The 24,940-nt window shown below is 44.2% G+C and overlaps 1 protein-coding gene across 1 annotated transcript in view; it reads right to left on the minus strand.

Moving 5' to 3' along the window:
- The window catches only part of sema6bb (sema domain, transmembrane domain (TM), and cytoplasmic domain, (semaphorin) 6Bb), a 130,098-nt gene extending 110,949 nt beyond the window's left edge, over positions 1-19,149 (minus strand). Inside the window, exon 1 of the mRNA XM_086116697.1 lies at positions 18,573-19,149. The gene's annotated coding sequence lies outside the window, so the exon portion shown is untranslated. The remainder of the gene's footprint in view (positions 1-18,572) is intronic.
- Between the last annotated feature and the right edge of the window lie 5,791 nt (positions 19,150-24,940).

Below are 24,940 nucleotides of genomic sequence, written 5' to 3' on the forward strand. Positions count from 1 at the left end.
ACGAGAAATGGAGCAAAACAAAATGTTTTATACACGACAATACAGTTTTGCTTTGTTTTGTTTTGTTTTAAGAGGTGCAAATCCTTTGAATATATGGGTTAGGCTTTGAGAGTTAGCATTCGGGTTTACCTTTTCCACCGAGCCGCCTGGGCAACAAAAACGAAAAGCCCCCGTCACAAAAAAAAAACCAAAAAAAAAAAAAACACACGGCAATATTTCGCCATTGAAACGTCTCTGACAAAAATCAATATTGCTCTCCTGTTAATCACCCAAGCGATGCCGGCTATCTTCGGAGGATGAAAAAGAACTCGCCGTCAAGAGACGACAGATAGGCTTCAACCAGGTCGCCTTTGTGTTTACGTATACAAAGACGGGCTATTTCTATAACTGTCGTATGTGTGTGTGTGTATGTGTGCGTGCAAAGTAGAACTAGTTCACCCAAAAATTCAGAGGAGCATGTGTTCTGCGGTTTTCACGGTAGGCCTGCCACTTGGAAAGCCCGAAGTTTAAACAAATATCATCTCCTCGGAGGAAACATCGATCATTAGCGGCGGTGTGTCCTTGAGGTGAGGTGGCTTTTGACTAGTGCGGATAAAGAAAGAACTTCTGAAGCGCTTTGTTACAGCTCGAGCTGTTGGGGAGCTCCAAGTTAGCTTAAGGCTCCCCCCGCAGCTGAAGTGAAAATTTGGAGCAGTTCAGGTGGAACATTCGGTCCACGAACAAATCAGTTTACAAACACAACTATGAAGTGTAATAATGTTGATGATATGTTGACAAAGCCATATTCACTTTTTAGGTCAAACTAGGCCGGTTGATGTAGCATATCGACAAACGCAAAGGTTAACCATTTTAAATCCATTTACGTTGCTATTAGCCTCATTGGAAGTAGTGCTAAGCTGGTTTGTCTCTCAGGTTTGGGATCCAAGTTTGAGAAATCCCTTTTGTTTGTTGCTAGCACGACATTAGTCGGCCAACAGCGGGGGCGTTAGCCGGCTAAATATTCGTGTTGCTAGGACGGCGTTAGCCTGCCTAATATTCTTGTTGCTAGGAGAGGGCTAGCCTGATAAATATTCCCATAACTACTGTCAGAACATGTTATGATGCCTTCTGATGCGAATGGGAAAATTCTGAATCGGCCAAATTCGCTACTCAATTCAACTCACCAAACAAACAAACAAAAAAAAAAAAGTCAACCCCTCTACTTGGCGGAAATTCACCTTTCGCCGGGGTCATGAAACATATCGCCCATGAAAGGTAAGGGAGCACTGTAGAATTTATACTTCTTTTGTTGTAAATTAGCCTTCACGATGGCTCCCAAGAAAGTGAAAGGCAAGTGACTATGATATTGAGAAAACCGGAAAATGTGCACGCCGTCCGCTGAGCTTTCGCTGGTTATGTAAGCTCTCCTCGGTCATAAATCCTATACCATCGTTGAATATAATGCGCCGCGTGTACCACTACGGCGCATCTACGATCGCCATCACAACATCGTGTATTGATGTTAGCTCACTGAATCTAGCCTACCGTCACCAATCACAAATGGCGCCATAAAACTTATTGAGGAGACAACCACGTAAAAAGCACATTCATACACAAGCTGCCGATGTATCAAAAGACATTCATTTTATTTTGTTCCCCTGACTTGTCATTTTGCTCGCGCCGGTGGGCCTCGAGAGAGTGAGAAACTAATTTCGAGAGTGGCAAAGGGAGATTATCAGATGCAAGCTCCCCACCTCCAGACAAAGTTATCGATGTGGACTTGACTCGGGGAACAAATAGCATCCCGATGCTCGTTTTCAGCCTGCGTGGCAACTCTCAAGGAGGACGCGAGTCAACCAACGTGCTGGTAATTATTCCTTATCTGCGGCAGGGGGGGGGACAAACTTGACAATAGGAAATGCTGAGCGGACGCTCCGTAAAACACAAGTGACAAAAGAACGTGCGGGGCGTAATCAGCTTCTTTGCCTTTTTAGGGATTTGGTGGGCGACAAAGTAAGCCATGGAAATAAGGAGTGAGAGGCAGCGATAAGGAAAGAGTCCAGTCAAGGTCTTGGATTCGCTCGCAAGCTGCCAAGACCGCGAAGGAAAGAATGCATCATGTTTTTTTTTACAATGAAATGGAATAAGAAAGGCTCCTTTCAACAACATTGATGCGCTCGGAACAAAGTCTGTCGACAACATAGCATTTCTACTGGCCTTGTAGAATTTAATGTCAGGCAAAGTCTGGAAGGGTGGAAGTTGGACGATAAACCTGTCAACCTTGGCGAACTGGAGTGGAAATGGGTTCATGTAGGAAAATCAGCAGGGTCATTTTAACATCTGATCAGAATGTAAAGGGGGAGAAGAAGGATAATACCCGCATCGCAAATTTAGCATTTAGCATAGTTTCTGATGCTTTTTTTAACCATTGAATTGAACAGTTTATGTCACTTCAATGGTTAGAAAAAAAAAAAAAAAAAGAGAAATCACCGTGCATAGAAAGCAGTTCACAGTCACGGAACAAGGCGAGAGTGGGCTGTGAGCGTAGCCTCCATTACAGTATGTCCTATGACAGCCAAAACCCCGCAGAGAGCTTCAAAGCCACTTTGTTGTGGCCGTTAATGGTGCTGATGATAGCACACTGGCTTCTCAAGCCTGGGTGCTGCAGCAGAGCCAAAAGGAATGGGGGGGGGGGGCATAAAGTAACGCTATAGTAAGGCAAAGCCAATGTCTAAAGTGCATATCGTAACCTTTTTCGCTTGCACCACAAAACAAATTCTCCTGGCTCAGACAAAAAACGATGTCAAGTATTCAACAGCTTTTGCAACATTTTTCGGGATGTTGTGCTGATATTTCTGGCGTAGGTGCCTTGGACACCTGGGGGAAGTATAATCCGGATATATTTAATGATGGAGAGGGTCACAACTGCTCAGTAAACTGCAGTAATATTTGTCATTATTTGCAGATGATAAAGAATATATGCCTGGGAGTATTGTTTTATCTGTCTACATGCGTTGCTACATTGTTTGTGTTCAAATAAGTCTTGCTTAAAGGCTTAGACCAACGCAACACCAATGACAATCATGAATTTTGATGAATATTATAATCGCGATTATTCATCACCATTTGTTTTTATCTGTATTGTCAATACGCTGCTTTTCATCCGACAGTATGCAAACAGTTTTCAGTGCAAAAAAAACAATAATTCACAGGTGTCTAACTCATTTGTTGTGTATGATAATAGGAGGCGATCATGCATTTATTTGGGTTTGTTGTCCTCACATCCCTCCAAAGGAAACCATAACTACTAAGTGGCCCCTGACAAAAATTTGTTTGACACCCCTGCAATCAATGGGGAAAAAAAAACTATAATTTCATGCAGCCACTAGATGGAGCTATGCAAAATTGAATACAATACAATACAGCTTTATTTCAATCGAGATTTCACAACCGCTGAAGCGCTTTGCAGAACATTTAAAATGCTACGTCCAGGAAACCAGAATATTGATCATATATAAGGCGCATCGGATTATAAGGCACGCTGTCGGCTTTTGCGAAAATTGAATGCTTTTAGGTGTGCCTTATCGTGCGGAATATATGGTAAATGTATCAATGAAAAGGCGACACTCAGTACGGAACATTTTGCTTTCTTTTGTTCTCATCCTGGAAGTCTAAAACTCTCATTCAAAACAGTCATTTGCCATCTTTAATATTTGGCCAGCGTTTGGCTAAGTAGCCACTCAACTCTCTCGGCTTCAGCGTACCAAGCAATTAAAGGAGCATTCGCTCATGACTTGTCAATAATGTCAAAACAGAGGGGAAAAAAATATTTTAAAATCATTGCTGGTTACAAGCAGAGAAGCCAGGAGGACAATGCGCTGAGAGCTTTTGTTTACTTGCTTTCACAGAAATAACAGGCTTTGGTTCCAATTTTCCTGCGAGGCGAATGGAAAAAAAAAAGTGAGTGGTAGCCGTTTCTTCATCTTTCGCCTTGATGTTTTCTACAACATGACACATCTCGCCACGGTCGGATTTGTGAAATGGAAACGGACAGACGGAGCGAGGTTAGTTAGAGGAGACGCGTAGGTAATTGGGAGGGAAAAGGTTCCGGCGGTCGAGTGTTGACGGGTACATCACGAGAGAGGATGTTGAGGAAGCGAGGAAAGACGCTCCAAATGAGTTGTCTGGTTGGCACAAAAAAAATAACTTACCTGAACCGGTAAACCTCCCACTCGCACCCTCAGACAAACATGACTAATTCGTTCCAGTTTGACGAGGGAGACGGAGCGCCTTCGCTCTCGCGCGCTTTGCTTTCAGAAGTCACTCGACATCCCCGCTGTGAGATTTACGGCATGGCGAGTCACTTGGTGACGAGCGCCTTGACAGATGCCTGACACGGTGCCAAATTGCGTGGATGTGCTACATGAGCGGAGCACCACCGCTCCTCCATCAGGCCGACTCGTCATCACCGGCGTGTGGGAGGCATGCCAGCCAGCCTGCGTGCCACAAAAGGACAAAGCTGTGGAAAGGTCCATCTGAGCACAGAAGGATGGAGGAGGACTAAAAGAGACTTCTGGGTTGTACGGCGGGAGAAATCCTCCAATAATCACATAAGCACAAGCTTGTTGGGGGGAAAACCGGACGTAACCAATTTCCGCACAATGATGTGATCCAATTGGTTTTACTCCTCCAAAAATCTTTATACACACTTAAACTGAATATTTTTAAACTACTTCCTTAGCGCTAATCATCACTTTAAAGGAGAAAAAAAAACCACAGCTCACACAGTTCTCCAAATGAGAGCAAAATGTGCCAATGTGGCAAAAGGAAATTTCAAGTTGTGGCTTACTGTGAAACTGACACGTAAAATGAAATAGAATTAAACATTGTATGCTAATTGACAGTCTGCTAGCTTGATGCGAAGATCCAATGTCAAATGTCAAAGAGGGGCTAACAGAAATTAGCATACATAGTATGCTAACTATAATTCTTAAACACACAGACAAAAACTATAATTTCATATACTCAAACACCAAACCATATAAATGCATGTAACAGACGCCGGCTAGCTTAATGCTAACATCTAATGTGAAAGGTCATAGACAGACTAAAGGAAATTAGCATGGATGTTATGCCAATAAGAATCCTTCAAACAAATGACTACTTTGAAACACTTCAGCAGAAACACTTTAACCAAACCGAATAATTTTGGCTCACGTAAAACTGTGACCTTAATATGAACATATCCTGAACGAAAATGCTTTTGTTCCCATTTTTTTTAGCTGACCTCAGAAGCCGAAATTTTTCTGTGTACATACACCAAAAGTAGGCCTTTTGTGTTGGCAGAAAAATGTTCACTCCACCAACATTTTCTCTCTGTCTGTAAATCTGTTTGTTAGCACTTCTCCTTTGCCGAGATGATCCTTCCACCTCAAGGTATATATATATATATTTTTTCTTTTCTTTTCTTGAAAGGGGGACTGGGACAGATTAACGACCTTTCAATTCATTGCAGTAGGGAAAATTATATAACACTCAACAACCGCAGCTGAAAAGAGCTGTACATAACAAGAAATCAATTAAATTGAGTTCCAAGCTCCACCAGGGAACAAATTCAGCTTGTGAGTGAATATATTTGTTATGAAATAAACATCTCCCATCCCAAGCTCTTTAAAAGCGCAAATCCTGTCGGCGCCATCATTTTTCCATCACTTCTATCCCCTGTGGGAACCCAGTCATCATGCCCCCCCCCCACCGTAAAACACATTTCTGAGAGGTAAAAGTAAAGGGGTGCCGCCTGAGCTTGAGCACTGAATGTCACAGCCAAGCGAGTGTATGCGACACAGACACACACTCAGCCATTCTGATTGGCCCGCCAGTCAAGCCGAGAGGTGAAGAGCATTTACATGCAAATACAAATTAGGCCCCTTTTTGCTGCGGGGGACGCTCGCAATGGCGCCATGAATACGAGACGGCCACAGAAAAGCCGTCGCCGCGGTGGTGTCAATCAGCGCCTCTCATTGTCGCCGGCACACAAGCCTTTGGAAGCCGCACTTCCGTGTGCGACGTATCAATTATTTGCGACGGTTTTTGCAACTTCTCATTTTGAATGAAAGTCCTGGTAATGAATTCTGACATATGGTACGGCATGCATAGATTTCCAGTGTGGACGATGCCAATCCCCACATCATCATCCATCTCGTGCGTCGGCACTTATCAGGATTGATCAATGATAATGTGTGACCCATGAGACGATGCATTGAAATGAGAAAATTTGAATTCCATGAAATTGGTGAGGGCATCTGGTCAATACATGACACAAGTGTTTCCACAGCTTTTATTGAGCTAAGGCACATACTTGGCATGAGCCCGCGGCACACCACCTAACATAAATGCCACAAAAAGTAGATACAGTGTTACCTTAGCTTAATGCTAACATGCAATGCAAAATGCCATTGATGGTCTTACTAACTAGCATCGATGTTGCCAAAAAAGCATACTAGACTCTGGGGCATATATTCTTTATCCTCTGAGAAAAATAATTACTATTGTCGCTTGAGATTTCTGCTGTATCATCATCAAATCAACATGTATTATATATGTATGTATGCATTGTACGGTGCTTGGTGGCTGAAGGCGCGCACACCAGAATGGCCAGCACACTCTTTCAATTGTAATTGTGACTCCCAAAAATTGCTGGTGTTTTTGGAGGGGCGCTGGAACACATTAACTGCATTTCCATTCAATGCAATGGGCTAGGATGATTTGAGATCCAAAATTTTGAATTAGCACAGAACAAATTGAATTCCTAAATCAAGATATCGTAGTATACCAAAAATACAAAATGATGCTGTTAGTGGAAAATTATTGATTCGTTCTGCCTGCCACTATACATCACTGGCATAGATGACTGAACAGACATTGTCGTGAATTTGTCGTGAATAAATGACGATTTTTAGAAAAAACTAAGAGAACTGGCAAATTTGTGGCCAGAGTCTAACTGCCCATAGCGGTGGTTGATTAGGTCACCACTGAAGGCCCAGGCGTCGAAAGCGCGAATCCGCCGCTGTCCAAACTGAAATGTGTCCTCTCTTAGCCCGCCCTTCACTCCTGACTTCATCTTGTCATCCTCTCCCTGACGTCACGCGGGACTTGACCTTTTTCCCCTCTTCATCTCGCCGCTAATCAACGAAGCTCGACTTGTTCTTGTGACCCCCGGACGTTCAACCTTAAGCCGGGCGGGCACGCTTTCATCTCACCTCTTTGCTCACTCACCGGCTTCAGTTTTCATGGCTGAAAACCCCTTCTGTGCAGGGAGGCGCGATGGCGCGCGCGCGCACACAAACACATCCATATTGCTCGAGAGAGAAGAGGACGTAGCGCACAGCAGTTCTTTGCGACCCAAAGAGAGTCCTACCATTAACTCATTCACTCCCAAAGACGTTTTTAAACGTCTTTTCAGACTTGGTCTAGAATTAGCTGGTACTGAATGAGTCATTCATTCAGGCGAGCACATTGAAGGACGCACTTTGCGACAGAGGCCGAACGAGCATCCTCTCCGGACTCTGCCACCACTCCCCCCCCCCCCCCTCCTCCTCCCAACGGCATGAGAGATCAGCTCGGTCCACGATCCGCCAAAGGCGTGAGCGCGCCTTCTGGACGCACCAGACGGGCCAACTGCCTTGGCCTCGCCATCCCCGCATGAAGCCAGTCGGCAGGTTAAAAAGTCTTCCCCTCTGTCCTGTGGGGAGCCGTTAGGGTTGCAAATGGGTGGAAATTTTCCAGAGAATTGTCAAAGGGAAGTTAACTCATTGAGTGCGTGCCTTTTTCCAACTAATCACAAATGGTTGAGTGCCGGCCATTTTAGAGCACTTGGACTGATTTTTCAAAGCCCATAGAGTATATATCCATCCATTTTGCGCTCCGCTTTATCCTCACAAGGGTCGCGGGGGTGCTGGAGACTATCCCGGCCGTCTCCGGGCAGTAAGCGGGGGACACCCTGAACCGGTTGCCAGCCAATCGCAGTGCACACAGAGACAAACAACCGTCCACGCTCACACTCACACCTAGGGACAATTTAGAGTGTTCAATCAGTCTGCCATGCATGTTTTTTGGAATGTGGGAGGAAACCGGAGTACCCGGAGAAAACCCACACGGGCCCGGGGAGAACATGCAAACTACTCACAGGAAGGCCGGACCCGGAATCGAACCCTGCACCTCTGCACTGTGAGGTTGACGTGCTAACCACTGGCCCACCATGCCATAATAGAGTATATATGTCATACAATTATTGCGAAGGATGGTCAAGTACCGATATCAAGTATCGCGATAGCGATCGGGCTGATCCCAGCCTTATTTTAAAGTATTGAGCTCGCGGAGGCTGCAGATACCAGCCACAATACTTCAGGCAAAAAAAATTGACATGGAGTAAGTCCTCCTTGTTCGGCATGACTGACTCTCTGCCGGGTCACCGATCGCATTAAGATGTTAATCATCAAAAAGCGCATAATAAGATGCAGTCGCCTGGCAGCGGGGCTTTTGGCCAACTTCAAACCTGATGAGGCTGTAGACAGATCAACAGTACAAGGAAGTGATTCCGTCAATGAGAACCTTCTCATTTCATTTTAACAGCTTCTCTGTGACCATAAAAGCCCAGGTTGGAGCCATTCAGCTTGTGCGCCGCCGCCCCGCCTCCCCGCCCCTGAGATATGAATCAGCTATAAAACAGCAGTATAACGCTGGCTTAGCCCACACCAGGTGAGGTGGTGGGGTCTTTTTAGAACCCCGCTATGCTCACAGGAGGGGGCATAATTCGGTAAGAGCGTGACCAGCAACCAAACATGCAACGTATCCGAGCGTCGTTAATCGAGCGCTATTAGTCATCTGGCCATCATAGCAACCTAGCGTGGGAAATCAACCAGAGAAGATGCGCAAAATGAGATGGTAAGTGTTACTATTTATAGTATGTCAGAAGGGGGAAAAAAATGAGAATAGTTGCGGCGTAGCTGTTTAAAATGCTGCCCCAGGCTTGTACATTTATGGTAGCTTGTGACTCTAAGCCCCGTTTTTGGCAGGCGGTACAATTATGAACTATATGAACCACCACAATTTGGCACCTGTCAATTAGGATGGCAAACGCAAAAACACTTCGGCTGATATATACTGTACTGCACTGGGATAGTTGACACAAACGCACGGATGCTATTTTTCTCAACACTAAAAAAAAAAAAAAAAAAAAAACTAATTCAAGTTGAAAACAAACTACTGATATTTACGGCAACATTTTTAGCTAGCGCCACAAAACAAGCAAGTTAGTCTTACTTAATCTGTAAATAGGGATAACCATTCTGTAAACCCATTCTTTTTGCAAAACAAGGATACGAGATACTGCGATCATAATGGACGTGTGTTGAGCTAACTCACGACTCGAAGCTAGTATGAGTCAGCGGCAAGAAGAAAGAACGCCCGAACGCGTTAACAAGGTACGGTGACGAAACAGACCCGAGACGTAAATTAAATCCAGGAGGTCATCGGTGGTAACGGGGCACAGGTGAGTAGGCACAATGAGATGAGCACAAAAAAATGGAAACAAGACAAAACGCATTTTGTCACAGGCGACATGGCATGACACCTTCTTGTGACTGGCTCCAAGTCAGGTCTTCTGAAACTCCAGAATCGCATTGTTGAGTCGAAGATATGTTGTGAGTGGGTTCAAAAACATTGTCTTTCAGATGCCGTTTTTAAAGATACAAAATCACCCATTGCAATTCACCACAGGTTTAATGAATCACAAAACAATCCATCAGCTTCCACATCTTTTTTTTTTTTTCCAGTAGTAATTTGGCACATGCAAAATTTCAAGCTCTCATTTTGCACAGCTGAAACTGCTCCGCGGGGCTTAACACGGCTGAAACATGTAACTAGCTTCGTGTGTCAGCGTCATGCCACAGTTGGGAATTCTATAGAACGCTGTATGGGACAGGCCTCTCGCTTCCTGACTGTGGCCCCTCATTAGTCTCCTGCTTACAAGCCAAGGCTGTGCTGTCATAGGGGCTTCACAAATGTGAAAGCGAGGCCCCCTGGGGGGATAAAATAGTCCCCCCCAATACGCACGCTCATACATGCAAGGACAAATCCCCTATGGATGTAAGAGGAAGCCCCGTTTATCGCGGCGGATTTTTGTATAGTTTTCTTATACACAAGCAGTAAAATGTGTTCAAAACGCACTTTAATGTCTTAAAAGTAGTCATGTGTTGACTGTCAAACTGACACATAAAAGAGAATTCAGCACTGGGCTTTTCAACACAAAAATGTCCAACCAGACGACATCATTTGGTCAGATGAAAGTCAAGTAGTTTAATGCTAACATAAGGCGAAACGCGCTAACGGGAATTAGCATCGAAATGACGGTCATTAGAAACAACGGTTGGCTTTAATATATACAGAGCAGTAAGACATGCAATTAGTCAGAACGTACAACGATATTTTCACGGGCGTTTATTCACACTGTGGAAACAACTATTAATGGAGGCTAGTTTGGGATCTGCCCGGCATGAGGAGGAACATCATACCACACAAAAAGTGCACGACCCTCAATTCCGTCTAGCCTGGAATCTACGGCAGGCAAGAAAACGGCCCCTGGGCCTAACTTTGGACGCACACGTTCAAGTCCTTCACTGGCCGAGTGTCAATCTTGGTTTCCCCTCCACACTCTCCGTTTCACTGCGGCAGTCCTGCCAATTTGCCCTCAGCAAATCGCATTTCGAATGAGGTGTTCAACACGACGTGGTTTTTCCACAATTTTGGAGTGGGAAAACATCTGTGGGAAAAAAAGGCAACGCAACAGTTGAGGTGGCCCCATTTGAGCAGGAGGGGGGGCGGGGTGTCTTGGTGACCTCTAATCATTTGGGCAACACCTTGGAGTAGATCACAATAAAAGAAAAAGAAAATCCTTGACTGAGTGCCCCCTGGAAGGCATCTGGGAGCGAGAATGAGATGTGGTGTGTGAACGTGTGAGTGTGTGTGTGTGTGTGTGTGTGTGTGTGTGTGAAAGGCCTTGCAGGGTCAAGACAAGTGTTTATCCTGCTGCTATGGCAACTCCCATCAGGATAGCCAGGGGCAAATTACAACAAACAATACCATGTGGGAGAGCACAAGAGTGAAAAGGCCAAAACATTAGGTACCCCCTGACACAATCTAACGAGGCCCAATAAAAGATGACACAATTCTATCTTGATAATGCAAATTCCCCCTAGAATGGTACCTTGACATTTATTCATTCTGTGACCAGGTCAGAAAAATGACCCTTTTATGTGATTTTAGTCAAGGAAAATAGTGTTTTATTGTTTAAATCAGAATAAAAAGAATCTCAAGAAATTGGGTGCTTTTATAAAGTGTGCGTGGATATGTGCCGGGAAGGGGCGTGGCCGAGAGTGACATTAGCAGCTACTGACTCGAGTTCTCGCAAGCGGTTAGTTTAGCGTCGGCTCCAGGCTCCTTTTGAGTCTTCTCATTTTTTTAAAATTCGGGTCTCTGACTGTTGCGTTCAATGGCAGAGGAATTTTGGGGAGGGGGAACCTATCCTCGGCTTTTTGCGGGGGGGTTTTCTTTCTTTTTTTTTTTCCATTTTATAACGCTCTTAAGATGGCACAAGATGGTGAAGAGAAGTGGGAGGAGGTAGAAATGTTTTGGGTTAATCTATCTATCTATCTATATGTAGATCGACATAGTTATACAGAGATAGATAGAAAGCTGTTTCTAATATTTTGCCCTTTATAAACCCAAATATCAAACCCAGCAGTCCTTCAACAACCACAAAAATAAACAGCTTGTTACATGACAACCTCTACGACAGTGTCAATCAAATGTGATTATTATCTGTGCAAGGTATTCCCCCTCCCACCCCCCAGCTGCCCCCCCCCTCCTCCTTTGCGGCTGGCCTAGCCCTCAATCATCGGGTCCCTTCCTTTTCACCTCCTCTCACTCCCAGCGCCACATGCTAAGTGGGAACATTGTTACGGTCAATTTGTCCCATTCAGAGTCCCAGTGGGCAGGGACCACACTGCCTGAGAGGCCTTGACATCAAGGCCCAGGGGGGGGGGGGGGGGGGGGGGGGGGCTGGGGTCAGCGAACAGAGAACAGAGAGGGGAAGGACTCAAAGGTGGGAAAGAGGAAAAGAGAATTCCATGTTCTTCAGCCACACTACATCATAGTTTTTGAAGCTCTCCTTTCTATTTTTTTTTTCTCCGTTAGAAGCTTCAGTAATAGTTGCTGCCTCCACAGAGCAGAGAGATCATATTCCTCTTGTGTTCGCTTAGCTTTTAAGTCCACGAGCGTAATTAGCATTTTTTGTCTTAAAAGCGGCCCGGTGGTCCAGTGGTTAGCGCGTCGACCTCCCAGTGCAGAGGTTGTGGGTTTTCTCCGGGTATTGCGGTTGCCTCCCACATTCCGAAAACATGCATGGCAGAGACGGATTGAACACTCTAAATTGTCCCCAAGTGTGAGTGAGTGTGAGCGTGGTTGGTTGTTCGTCTGTGTGAGCCCTGCGATTGGCTGGCAACCGGTTCAGGGTGTCCCCCGCCTACCGCCCGAAGACGGCTGGGATAGGCTCCAGCACCCCCCCCCCCGCCCCCATGACCCTTGTGAGGAGAATTCGACATTTTTGGTGTTGAAGCAAACAGCATTGCTGAAGTGGCAAAGACTTTGAAGGTCTTATTTGGAGAACTACGAGAAAGTGAGTCTTTTTTTTCCGCTTCCTGAAAGTGATTTTATTCGATCGTCTCCCATTTTTGGACGAGAACGGGCGAGAAGGAATACTTTTTAAAAAAAAGTGTGCTTTCATAAGTAACCTCGCTCCGTTGTAATGACGGAACGTGTGAAAGGAAGGAAAGACGTTGGGTGTGGGTGTCGGGGGGTGTCAGTGACAAGAAAGGGAAAGAAAGAAGGAAGCTGAGCTGGCAGGTTTAAAACAGGCACGCAGCGCTGTGCAGCTCTACAATATTCACTGGCGAGCTTTGTCACTCTCGCTTAGGTACACCTCTTCATCTATCAAAATCAATCCATCTGATCAATACAGGGGTTGGGCGTGACCCCTTGAATCTTAATTCTCCATCTTAAAGACTGGCGAGTGCTTTTCTAAGGAACAAGCTGCCGCTTAATTGGCTGATTTTTTTTATTTATTTATTTTTTTGCTTTGTGTTGTGAGCCAAATGTACAAGCCAAAAATGATTTTAAAATAATGAAAAGGCAATTGCAGTTGTCAAGCAGTAATGAGACCTCCGTCGTTGATGAACTTGTGCCACGTCGGAGAGCAAAAAAAAAAAAACATGCAGAGAAGTCGTTCTGCAACTTCTGCCAACGACCCATACTAAATTTAGCTCCACCCCAACACACAAAGAATTTTGTCACTCAATCAAGATGCGTCACTTCCTTAACACAAAGAGCCTTGGCGCCCTCATCATGCACCAAAAACGTGGGGGTAGAGGGCGGTGGGGGGTTTTACTCTACTTGAGTCCCAGTACTTTTGACAAAACCATCAAGTGACTGTTTGTCGGAAGGTGAATGTTTCTCCTGATGGCTTGTTTTCCGAGAAGGAGCAAAAGCAAGGCCTCTTTTCTTGACTTACCTCAAGTGTTATGGCCGCTTTCTATTGCATTCATTTGAATCACTTCAAGTGAACGCGAGCAAGAAATGCTGACATAAGGGCCTGGGGATTAGCCACAGTAAAAGTGGATACTCATTCTGGATGGACAGCTTTGGAAATCTCAAAGTCTTCTTTTTTTTCTTTTACGAGGCAGAAAAATGACAACCAAAAGGCCCTCCCTTTATATACTGCGGCTAAGAGAAATGTGTATTTTGGAAGGGGCCGAAAAGCTAATATGTTTGGGGAAGGTAAAGCGACAAAGTGGAATAATATGGAGGTAGCGGCGAGGAGAATTCAATCAATAAAGGGCACTCAAGGGAAGTTGTTTAAGTCGGCCAACGTTTCCAAGAACATGGATCCACGCCGTTAAGTACGTCGCCGTGTTTGTCTAGGATACAACGGCGGTTGAACTGCGCCGGAGTCCACCGGGGCCCACAGGTGCCAAAAATGAGAAACAAAGACTCCGTTCTTATGCCAAAACAGCTGTTTTTATGGCAAAGACGTACGTTGGAACATTTGCTCCACGGCAAAGGGTACGAGGCGACTGCTGGCATCAAGGGAAAAAAAAAAAAAAAACACAGCATTCATTGTAACATTCATGCCCAGTTCCACTTGTGAGGCACACATGCGTCTCCATCACAGAGGCAACCACTTGTTGACTGATATGTGTATCCTGATACGCCATTTGTCCTTAAAATTACATGAAACGAATTTTGATTATCTCTTATCCGGTCAAATTATGCTTAAACACATTTTCTGAACATTTGAATCGATTCATCATGCAAGGAGAGTAAGGCCCATGAATGACGTGATAGGAACCAGTTAGTGTAGCAATTGAGCTAAGCCAGTACACCCAAAACATAAAAATAAAGCTATAAACAAGAGCCAGGACGATTAATTAATCAAGCAGGAGATTAAATCGGACGATTAAGGCCCGTCAGACTTCGACCAAAATAAATCGGCCAAGTGGACGATGTTTGCCGATTGTTTTTATGTTTACATACTCAAACTATTTGCAACAGCTGGACACAAGTAAAAGTGGTTTAATTATCTGTTCCACAAAATAGATAACGAAATAAATAAATAGAGCACTGCGGGGAGGGGGGCTTGGGGGGGTGGCTTACACATTTTCAAAAAAGAGAAATGTTATCGTATTGCACACAAAACACATAAAAGAGAATGTAAGTGGATCAAATAATTTGTGGGTGAGTTACTGTATGTAATGTACATTTAAGGGCCGTGACCTGACATCAGGATCTGTTGAAAGTCAGCTAGCTCTAATGCTAACTTGATGTGAACGCAATAGCCAAGCTAATACAATTTTGCAAAGATGTTACGGTAACCATCAAACAACTGCTAGTTCAACACATTCAGAGCAGCAAACATAAAACATAAAACAGCAAACATAAATACTTTTTGCTCTCCGGACAAAACTATTTTACTGTTTCAAACAATAGATTTAACATGGGACCTTCTCTGCGTTCATCTTCTTGCTTCTGAATTACACCGCATCTTTTCCAGTAGAGCTCAGTGCGGCATGTTGTGGCAAAATATGGTACTACACTGAAGCTGTATAAAACTAAATTTGGACTTGCCTGTCAACGGTTGAAACCCTTTAAAAAAATGATTGCTTAAAAATCTCGGGTTTACTGTCCACACACGGCTACAATTGACCAAAAGGGCCAGAGACGTGTCACAGTAGTGCATTCGAGGAGACATGTTGCACAGCTCCTCAAATTAGCTAACTTTACAAAAAGGCACTGGGCACCGCTTGGCCCGGATTAGCCAAGCTCCGCTGAGCGCTTTGTCAAGCCCTGAGACGACAACCTGGTCACAGTCCCCTTGTTATCTCATTTCAAGAAAACATGGTCTTGAATGAAGCATTTTTTTTTTTTGGGCCCAACCATTACGTTCTTTCACCGAGCACACTGGGCTTTAAATTGTTCTTCATATTGTCTTGCCCACCACTGAGTCATTTCTGACGGCAGTAGGAGAGCTGCTTACAGGGCTTGGGGTTATTTATGCAATTCCTGTGAAAAATAAACACGTCTGTCCATGCCTGTGAGCAGAAATTAAACTCTTGACAGAGGCCTTCGCTTTGATGGGTTTCTCGGAGTCAGGGTTCAAAAGCTGCCCTGTGAAGCAGCGGTCCCCAAACACCAGGCCATGGACTTGACATTTGGTAACGCATGTAAAAATATTTTATCCGCCAACTCACCGAAGGCGAAACAAATACAGGGCTCTCATTAATTACATCTACGCTCAGCATAATGCTAAATTGTACATTTAATACTCTGTTTGATTCTGTGCTGGTCTCTCAAAATATGTCTTTGTGTGAAACAAGCACACCAAAAAAAAAAAAAAAAAACGCTGTAGTCGGCTCTTTTAAAGGGTTAAAAGCCCACAGTGGGATTTCCTCTCGGCAGCTATCCAAGATCGCGCTTTGTTGCGTATGTTGCTTTTAAACAAATTAAAAACCCTGAACCCGTGAGGAGATCAGAGATCCGATCAGGCAGGTATTTTCCTCTGTTGTCTATTCATTCATTCCGTCTGGTAGCATGTCTCTTGCAATTAGGTGATAGGGCGCGAGAAGCCCCACAGAGGAATCGGGGCCCCGCTACAATGAAAAAAGGCTCTTCGGGTTGTTTGGCAGAACGGCGTTACCTTGACTCACAAGTTTAATTCATTCCGTAACCAAGTTCATAACGCACTTCACATGTACAGAAAATTAATTCAAGATGGGATCGGAACATCGTTTTCTTTTATTTCAACAGTGGAACTCCGACACCGGTAATTTCCAACCACTATAAAAAAACAAACAAAAAAAGAAAATCTAACTTGACCTAATCGGGCAGAAAAATATTTTTTAATACAACTGTAGTCTTGCTATCCTGCTAACTTGCTAGCCATCTGTCTACTTAGCTATCTAGCTAACTGTCTACGTATCTAGCTAGCTAGCTCTGTAGTAGGAGTTGTCTCTCTGTCTGTGATTTAATTGGGTGACAGCCCAAAGAAGGAAAAGAAAACAAGGGGGAGGGAAAAAAAAGAGACTTTAAGACTCTTGTCTGGGCAAGACTGATTGACGCATTCCGTGCAACAGAATGGTCATTTTCAGGTGGTGTCATTCCCTTGGCTGAGTCCACTTCTTCGCTCTCTCTCACACTCGGGCTCCAACCCCTTTGGGGACTCCACTTACTCCTCTTGTCTCCCTTTTCCACTCCACAAACTTCAGGGATGGACAAAAGGCAATGGATGAAAAGCTATTTGAATTTGAAACAGAGCACCCACTATAAAAAGAAAGCAACATGCAGCTCAGCAATGCGGAAAAATAGGGAGAAGAGAAGCTAGTTTACAGTGGCTCTCATAGAACTCTCCCAACCCTGAAAAAGTACCGTAATGTAAAAATTACTGCAAAATTTATGAATTCAAAAAGTTACAGGCAAAATCCGGAATGAGAGAATGTCCAGAGTGAGGGATCATTTTACACTTAAAAAAAGAAGATTACGGAGTGCAATGATGTACAACTGGCGTACCATAACAGCACGTTTACCATCGCTAACACACGATAAGGTGTCAATCTTAGCTAATTTATATCTACGACCGCTGCTGCGAGCATAAGCGACGCCCAAGCACTCGATGAGCCGACCTGCTAACTTGAGCAACGAATAGTAAACTTGCTGACACACGTCTTGTATCGTGCACAATGTGAGGATGGCAACCCAAAGTGGACAGTAAAGAGACCCACACACACACTTTCTATTTACATAGAGCGCATTACCCAACGTCAATATTGCCTTGAGTATCAAGGCACCCTTGCAGAAAAACAGTAAAAACAGTTCATTGGTGCTGCATGCTTTGAATGGGGGAAATAGCACCATCTGGTGGACAAACAAATATACAAAGGATTGCATTCGAATATTAAGATAAATGTGGCATCAAAAATGGCACTTTTTAAACAGGACAATTATGGTTGCCGTTTGGGGGGGGGGGGTGTATAGCTTTGCCATGTTTTGCTCATTTAAAGAAGCCTTAGAAAGGGGGAGGACAATCCCTTAAATAATTGACTGGAATCTTTTAAGAAATTATTACCCTTTGTCCAACTTTAGTATTAAATTGTAATGCAGAAGCACACATCCCGGCCCCTGCAGGGGCAATTCTTGCATTTTAATAAATTCCTCTAAGCGGCATACTAAAGTGAAAAAAAGTCTGATGCAACAAATGATCATAATAATATTCATAAGCATTTCAGGGCATTGCACAGCACTCCCCCAGGTTTTATTTGTTCTTTATTTGCATTAAATACTGGAGAGTCCCCATCGCGGATCTAATATGGCGACACTGAGCATCGTGGCAAAGACAAATTTTGGTGCTCCGGCTTTTGGATGGGATGCAAGTGGGCAGTGCAGGTGTGCCTAATGTTGTGTCCGGTGAGTGTGGAGCAGTGCAGGAGGGGAAGAAGAGGTGGCACAAAGCACCCGGGAGGCCAGTGGACATTGACAACCAGCAGACACAACAACGCACTTGACACATCTCTCAAGTCCAACTCGACCACGATGTTTTGAAAGTTTGGCCAGCATCCATTTGAACAGTTTATAATGAGCATATTGCATAATACATGGGGGGGAAAGGGCAAGCACTGCAGGTTAAATCCCAAGTGTCTCAATTAAAAAGGCTGACTGACTGAGGCGGTTTTAATGTTAATTTGGGACTACTGTGACAATTACATGAATAAATCACTCCCTTTATGCGTTTTCCAATGGTACTGTAAGAGTCCGGCGAGAGAATCTGGACTCGTTTAGTGTGTGGCTGCGAGCTACGCAGTAGGAAATTGAAGGAAAAATAAGCAGAAGGATGCAAGACAGTAATGGTCTTGCACATTTGGTGGGTTAAACCAACATAAATAAACAACCGAATGTGGAGCGCAGCACACCGAACAGTTGGTCTCACTTACCTTGATTAGTCTGGAGTGGAGGGAAATCTTCGGAGTTGTGAATGTGTTCCGCTTTTTTGGACCAAAAAAAAATCCGCGTGATCGCCAAGGGAGTTCGGTGCAAACTACTCCTCCTCGTCGCACCTGTCTATGCGGAGTCCGGAGTCCGTTACGCCGGCCTGACATCCACCGGGGAAGGATGAGGGGTGGAGGGACTGCGCGTGTTTATGTCCCAGACTCCTCCACCACCTGTCCCCGGGTCCAAAACACAAGCCACAAAAGAGTCTATGTAACGCGGCGACACATGGCCATACACGCGGTGGTGCGCGGAGGGGGTCACTCCGACTCAAGTGTCCTGAGGTGGGCGCCGCCGGCAACGGACCGGCCGCGCTGAGGTTGAAATTTGTATCCGCTCGTTCGGTTCTCCGGTCCGGCTATCGATGCTCTCCGTGGCTCGTTTACAGTTCAGTTACACTCTCCTCTGGGCAGAGTGAGCACGGCCGCCCCTCGTCGGCTCATTCAAATGAGCTCCAGTCTTCCCTCCCTCCCCGAGACGGGCCGGGCCAGCTGGGTTTGTTCGAAGGAGGTGGGAGGACTTCGGCGTGAGTCTTGAGCCTGGCGGCGTGTGGAGTCTCTCTCTCCCCGGAACCGCTGGAGACCAGTGAAGGAGAACCGGTGGTGCCAAAACATGAAGTAGCATTACCCACGCACTGGAATGGAATAAATTAATTACTAATTAAGCACAAGTGGTAAAAGTACTGATTTTCTGTACTCAAGTAGAAATACCGATACCTGGGGAAAATAAAGACTGCTTGAGGTAGAAGCACCGATTCAAATGTTTTACTTAAATAAAATAATACGCTCATGTTATTTCCATTGTCCGAATGGCATTCTGATTATTATTGCCTGTGTGGAATGTGAATTATACAACACATTACAATACAATATTTGGCACTTTGACTGCAGCTGTTTGCAGAAAAATACATCCGTTTTTATCCATCTCAGGTGGAAAATGACATCACGATTGCGCAGGTAATGACCAATCACAGCTCAGGTGTTTTCTGGGTTTGGTCATGTGACATTCAGAAGCTGAACCGTGATTGCTTGGAACCAGAATCCGGGGCAAATGTGATGATGTCATTTTCAGTCGACAGAAAGTGGCAAAATGGCCGCTCCCTGAGATGAATAAAAAGTTTGCTGTCTCACTCATATTCCACGAAGGCAATACTGTATTAATCAGAACACCGTGATTAGGCAAGTGGGCCACAGAAAATATTGTAAAAAAAAATCGTTATTCTAAGTTGACTTCCACTTTCGGTAAAATTTTAAAAGTATAATGTACTTAAACAGTGGCACAGATAGATTACATTTTGTTGTCATTGTTGTTTAGTTTGCTGTCAGTTAACAGTGATGCCTTCTTAAAACATCTTTCACTATTGATATGAATGGAAATGTCGTTGATTCGGTTCAGCTTCCCTAAAAGCCATATTTGTTGTAGTAGTGTGGTTTTTTTAATAAGGAAAATAGCACTTTATAATATTGTACTAATAAAAACAATTACAAAGCCATTCCAGCACGTCAATCAAACCCTGAGTCAGAATTGGTCAGCCTTGGCAGTGGTCCCCTCCCTTTGCTCCCCAAGGTCTTAATGACATGTAAATGAAATCAAAACAAAAATTTGACTCAACTGTTTCATAGTAACAATACCAATGCTCTGCATTTAATATTTCAGGAATAAAAAAAGTAAATATTTAGTCAAACACAAAAAAACAAACAGGCTGTTATAATGATTCATAATGTAGTCTCTGAATTTATGATTAACACCACGGGAACACAACGTCCTACTTTTCCCCATCAACTGCTGCACAATTACACCATGCCTGCAAGAAAAGCAGCAAGACGTCTGTGAACAAAATCAGCAAAGGGATTTCGGCTGCTATTACATATTTTTCACAATATTTTTGCAGACTTATCAGTCGGAAAACAAAACCAAAAAAGATTTATTTGATGATTAATTTCTCACAGCATCTTTTGAAACAGAGTTACAAGATGCTTCACCATCAAAACAGTCAATGAACAAAATGCATTGATTGAGCAATTTATACAAACATAGGAAAACCTTTGCACTGGGAGACTGACGTGCTAACCAGTCAACCAGCGTGAATTTATCTGGATGCATACCTTGGAGGAAATTGCCGCATTTGGACACGTCTTTATTTAAGCGGGAAATTTTGGGAAGAAAAATGTCACTTTTACTGAGTAAGAAATTTCAAAAAGAATTTCACAAAGCTGGACAACTCCAAGAAATGCATTTTGCTCAAAAATAAACGAGTTCAAAAGTATTATGCTTTGGGTATAAAACTTAAAAATAAGATGAGTGGACTCACTTGCAGCCAAACCCAACATCCTCCCCAGGTCAAACTGACCCAGGAACATGATTAAACTTTCTCAGTAACAAACATAAAAGGAGGTTTAATGGATATCGACCCGTCTTATTTCCAGTACCTGGCCATGTGATATTCTTCTTGCTTCTTCAAACAATGTCAAGAGAGGACACCATGTCAACAAGGACGTTAAAAACTTCCGTATTGCTCTTCGGCACAACGCAGACGCTTGTGTGCGTCTTGCATGAGAAGCTACACCTGGGTCGGCGAGAGATTGAGTGCATGAGGAGTTTTCCATTTGTCTGCGTCCAGGGAGTGTTTATGTCCAGAGTGAAAACTTTATGGCTTTGTCCGGGCCGCGGCTAAGCTCTGTTGGACGATTCTCAACAACCCATTTCAGGCTCCTGAAACGCACTTTAAGATTGCCAATGAAGAGACGGTCGATTGATTAGTCTTGTTGATACTGAGTCGTTTCTAAGTCGCATACTTGATCAAATTCAAGCAAATCCTATTTAGATTTTGGGGGAATTTATGGATCGACAAGAGTTATGCTTACATGGGAAGAAAGTTGTAAAAGTTCAAAAACATATCAGAAAGTCTAGTAGTTGTCCGTTTTAATGTAGAATAACGTGACCTCACTCCAGACCTAGAGAATTATCCAGCCATGGTATTTCAGTTATCACTAGTCAGGAACTACTTCAACCAGCTGAGGGCGCTATTGTAACCCCCCCGCACCCCGAAAAATAAAATAAAGTAAATAACGACAACCTGTTCCGCGAAGCCCAAAATAATTTGTGTGCAACATTTTGGCAAAAAGACCAAAATCATTCCTTCATACTGACATCTCCATTTTCACACTTGATTCGATTTCATTTAAGTATAAAGCGCTGAGAAAACGTTCATATCATTTTAGAAATGGAAAAATCGTCAATATCAATGACCACATCTTCCATCTAGCAATTTTATCCTTTCCCCAAAAATATAATTAAAGTCACTGCCATTCATAGGACGAGCAATAAAAAAGAATGGATGGAAATCACGACAGGAAAAAAAAATGCCAAACTGATGATCGTTTTGACCGCTACATTTGAGGGATGGTCTGCCGACTGTCTTGTCTTGTCCCTTCGCAATATCCTTAAATGTAATGTTTGACACTTTCAGACATCCATTTTTTTATACTGCTTGTCCTCATATAGGCCAGAGGGTGAACCAGAGTCCTGTTGGCCTGTTCGTCTGCGGGCATTGAAACAAAAAATGGCATGTTGAATTGACTCCATTTTCTCCAGATGATTTTATTGCGTGCAATGACATGACCAAATAAAATTAAGTATTTTCAACACCCCTTTTTTTTTTCCAGTGTGTGAGCATCTGGATTCGAGTTATGGTCTGCCGCAGCTCCTTGGAAGTGTTTTCATTTTGTATTTGTTTGACTGTCAAGTTCATCGCCGACTGCGCCTCTTCTCGGCAACACGCGAGGGCATTGCAGTACCTCAATTACACCAATTGTTGCATTACAATACTTCATTCAAGTGGCGGCATACCTGACGCTCGCTCTCACGTCCGATATTGCAGTGGTCCCCATCTTTTATGCCCCTCGGACCGTAGCCATAGTACACAAAATGAGGTTTGGCGGTGGGATTATGAGGCGGTCTTTTCTCATATAAGAGCTCCCTGGACCCCCCAAAAAAGTTTCAGAAGCCCTGCTCTCGAAAATGCCACATCAATATTCTAGTGGCTGAACTCCTGTGAGAAAGAGCTGTCTTTCTTCCCCGCCATATGTTTCATCATGTTTACTGCAGCCGAGAAGCGACACTATGAGGCTGTTGAGGGTGATGCAAAACAACAACAGACTGAAACCGGCCATATAAATCCCCATAAAGCCGCATTCATTCCAGGTAACGGTATCGCACTGTCATGGCATCCTTTGTCGTTTCGTCTCTTCCGCACGTCCCGATCTACTCGTAATTTATCCCGTTTTACGAACGCCACAGAGTGCGCATACACGCTATCATCCGTAGCTGACACCACTCTAATATTTAGTTTCCCCTAAAGGATTTCCTCAATTCCACCATGAGCCTTTATTATTCTCTTTGCCGCCCCCTTGCGCAGAACGAAACTTTGAGCCACGATTCAACAAAGGAACTTGGGCTGTTTTATCTTCTGTCAAAGTTTGTGTGATGCCAATAAATAAATAAGTATCTCATCCTTTTACTTTCATCCCGCTCGCAGTGTCGGAGCAGGCAGGCATTAGGCCCGAGTAGCATAAAAGTGAAAGAAAGTCAGAATGAGTGAAATAACCCGATGGGGAATGCACTTTTTAATGTGACAATAACATGCCGGGAGGGTACCCAGACTGAAAGACTTTGACCCTATATAGGTCACGTTGATTCATTTCGGTACCTTCTTACTTGAGTGTCTCACGAATGTGATTTACTTCAGACTGACTAATGACTGATTTGACCAGGGGTCACCAACATGGTGCCCAGGTAGCTCCCAAACACCAGTTCAGTAGCCTGCTGGCCATCCATCTATTTTCTTTCACTTATTTGGTGTCAGATCGTAGAGGCAGTCGCCTAAGCAAGGAAGCCCAGACTTCCTCTCCGCCCCAAGCCACTTCGTCCAGCTCTTCTGGAAAGATCCAGAGATGCTGCCTGCCGGCCAGTTGGGAAACAATACATACAATAGTCTTTTCGAAAATGTCTTTGGCCCCAGGGACAAGCCTGGTACTCATCACTAGAAGGCGTCCAAGAGGCATCTTCCACCTCGATGCTCATCGATGTGTTCAGTTAGCGGCCAACCGTGAGCTACTGCAGCCACCTCAGTCGATCTGTGATTATTCTGGATGCGCTGCCAAGCTGAGCAGGTAGAGGGAAGGAGATCAAGTACAACTTTGGCGCATAATCATCGGTCGGCAGTCCAATGTTAGCTGCTGCCAAAAGCTGGCTCGCGAGTCAGCCGCCGACTGGCGAGCTGCCATCGTTGTCCCATGTCATCAAAGTCAAGGCACTGTATTCCATTGCTAACTATCTGCTGGCGCCAAGTGCTCCGAGCTAACTGACACACGGGTAGCTGTTATACCAGTCCTCACTTGTGATCAAATTTAAGAACTGTGCTACCTTGATTTATGAGTTTATTTCATTAGCCGTCACGTTTGATCAATGTACGGTGAAGTCAGTTGTTAACATTAGCTGCAGACTAGCTAGCTTGTACCATCTGCCAACATCATCATTTGTTATCAAAGTACACGTAGTGTCGTCAATCGCTGGCCGCGCGATAACTCGCCGCCACCGTATCAGTCTTAACTTGTTATCCGAGTACAGGATGTGTCGCCCATTTCCAACATTAGCTGCCGGTGTTTAAACACGAGCTAGCTGCTGTTCTGAAACAATCCCATTGCTGACGTACTTTCTGTTATATTGGCCATCACTAGAGTGATTCCAAAGGCAGATTAGATTGACATGACAACAAACGGAAGCTGAAATCCGACTGGACAAAAAAAACAAAAATAAAATCGAACATAACCACTGTTGTTGCTGGTTTACTCCACTTCAAAAGGTGCAAATGTGAAAAAAAAAAAGCAAAACAAGAAACCCGAGTTTTGATGTGCGGCAGTGGGAGGGGCTGGGGGATCGTGGCAACGAGCTGTCAAAAATCATACAATCACGCAGCAAGAAAAGCATAAATATTTCAGGCCCAGTCAGCTCCAATCCCCCCACTGCCACGGTGGCATCTGACCCCCTTCGTTGGGGTGAAATAAGCTCCCTGTGACAGCATGTCAGTAGATGCTTTTGAGAGAAAAAGAAATGTGACGCAAAGACATTAAAACAGCGTGTTTGTCTCCCCCCCCCCCCTCCCCATTTTTAATGCTGCGACGACCTTGCATTTTTTTTCTCCATAAACTTTGACTACACCTTTGAAAGATGGTCTGTTTTTAAAGTCTTACATAGGGGATCCAACCACCCCCCCCCCCCCACCACCACCACCACAAATCACTTTAGCAATAAC

Source organism: Hippocampus guttulatus, chromosome 7, assembly GCF_054856545.1.
Source record: "Hippocampus guttulatus isolate MCC_2025c chromosome 7, RoL_Hgut_1.0, whole genome shotgun sequence".
In the NCBI taxonomy this organism is placed as follows: Eukaryota; Metazoa; Chordata; class Actinopteri; order Syngnathiformes; family Syngnathidae; genus Hippocampus; species Hippocampus guttulatus.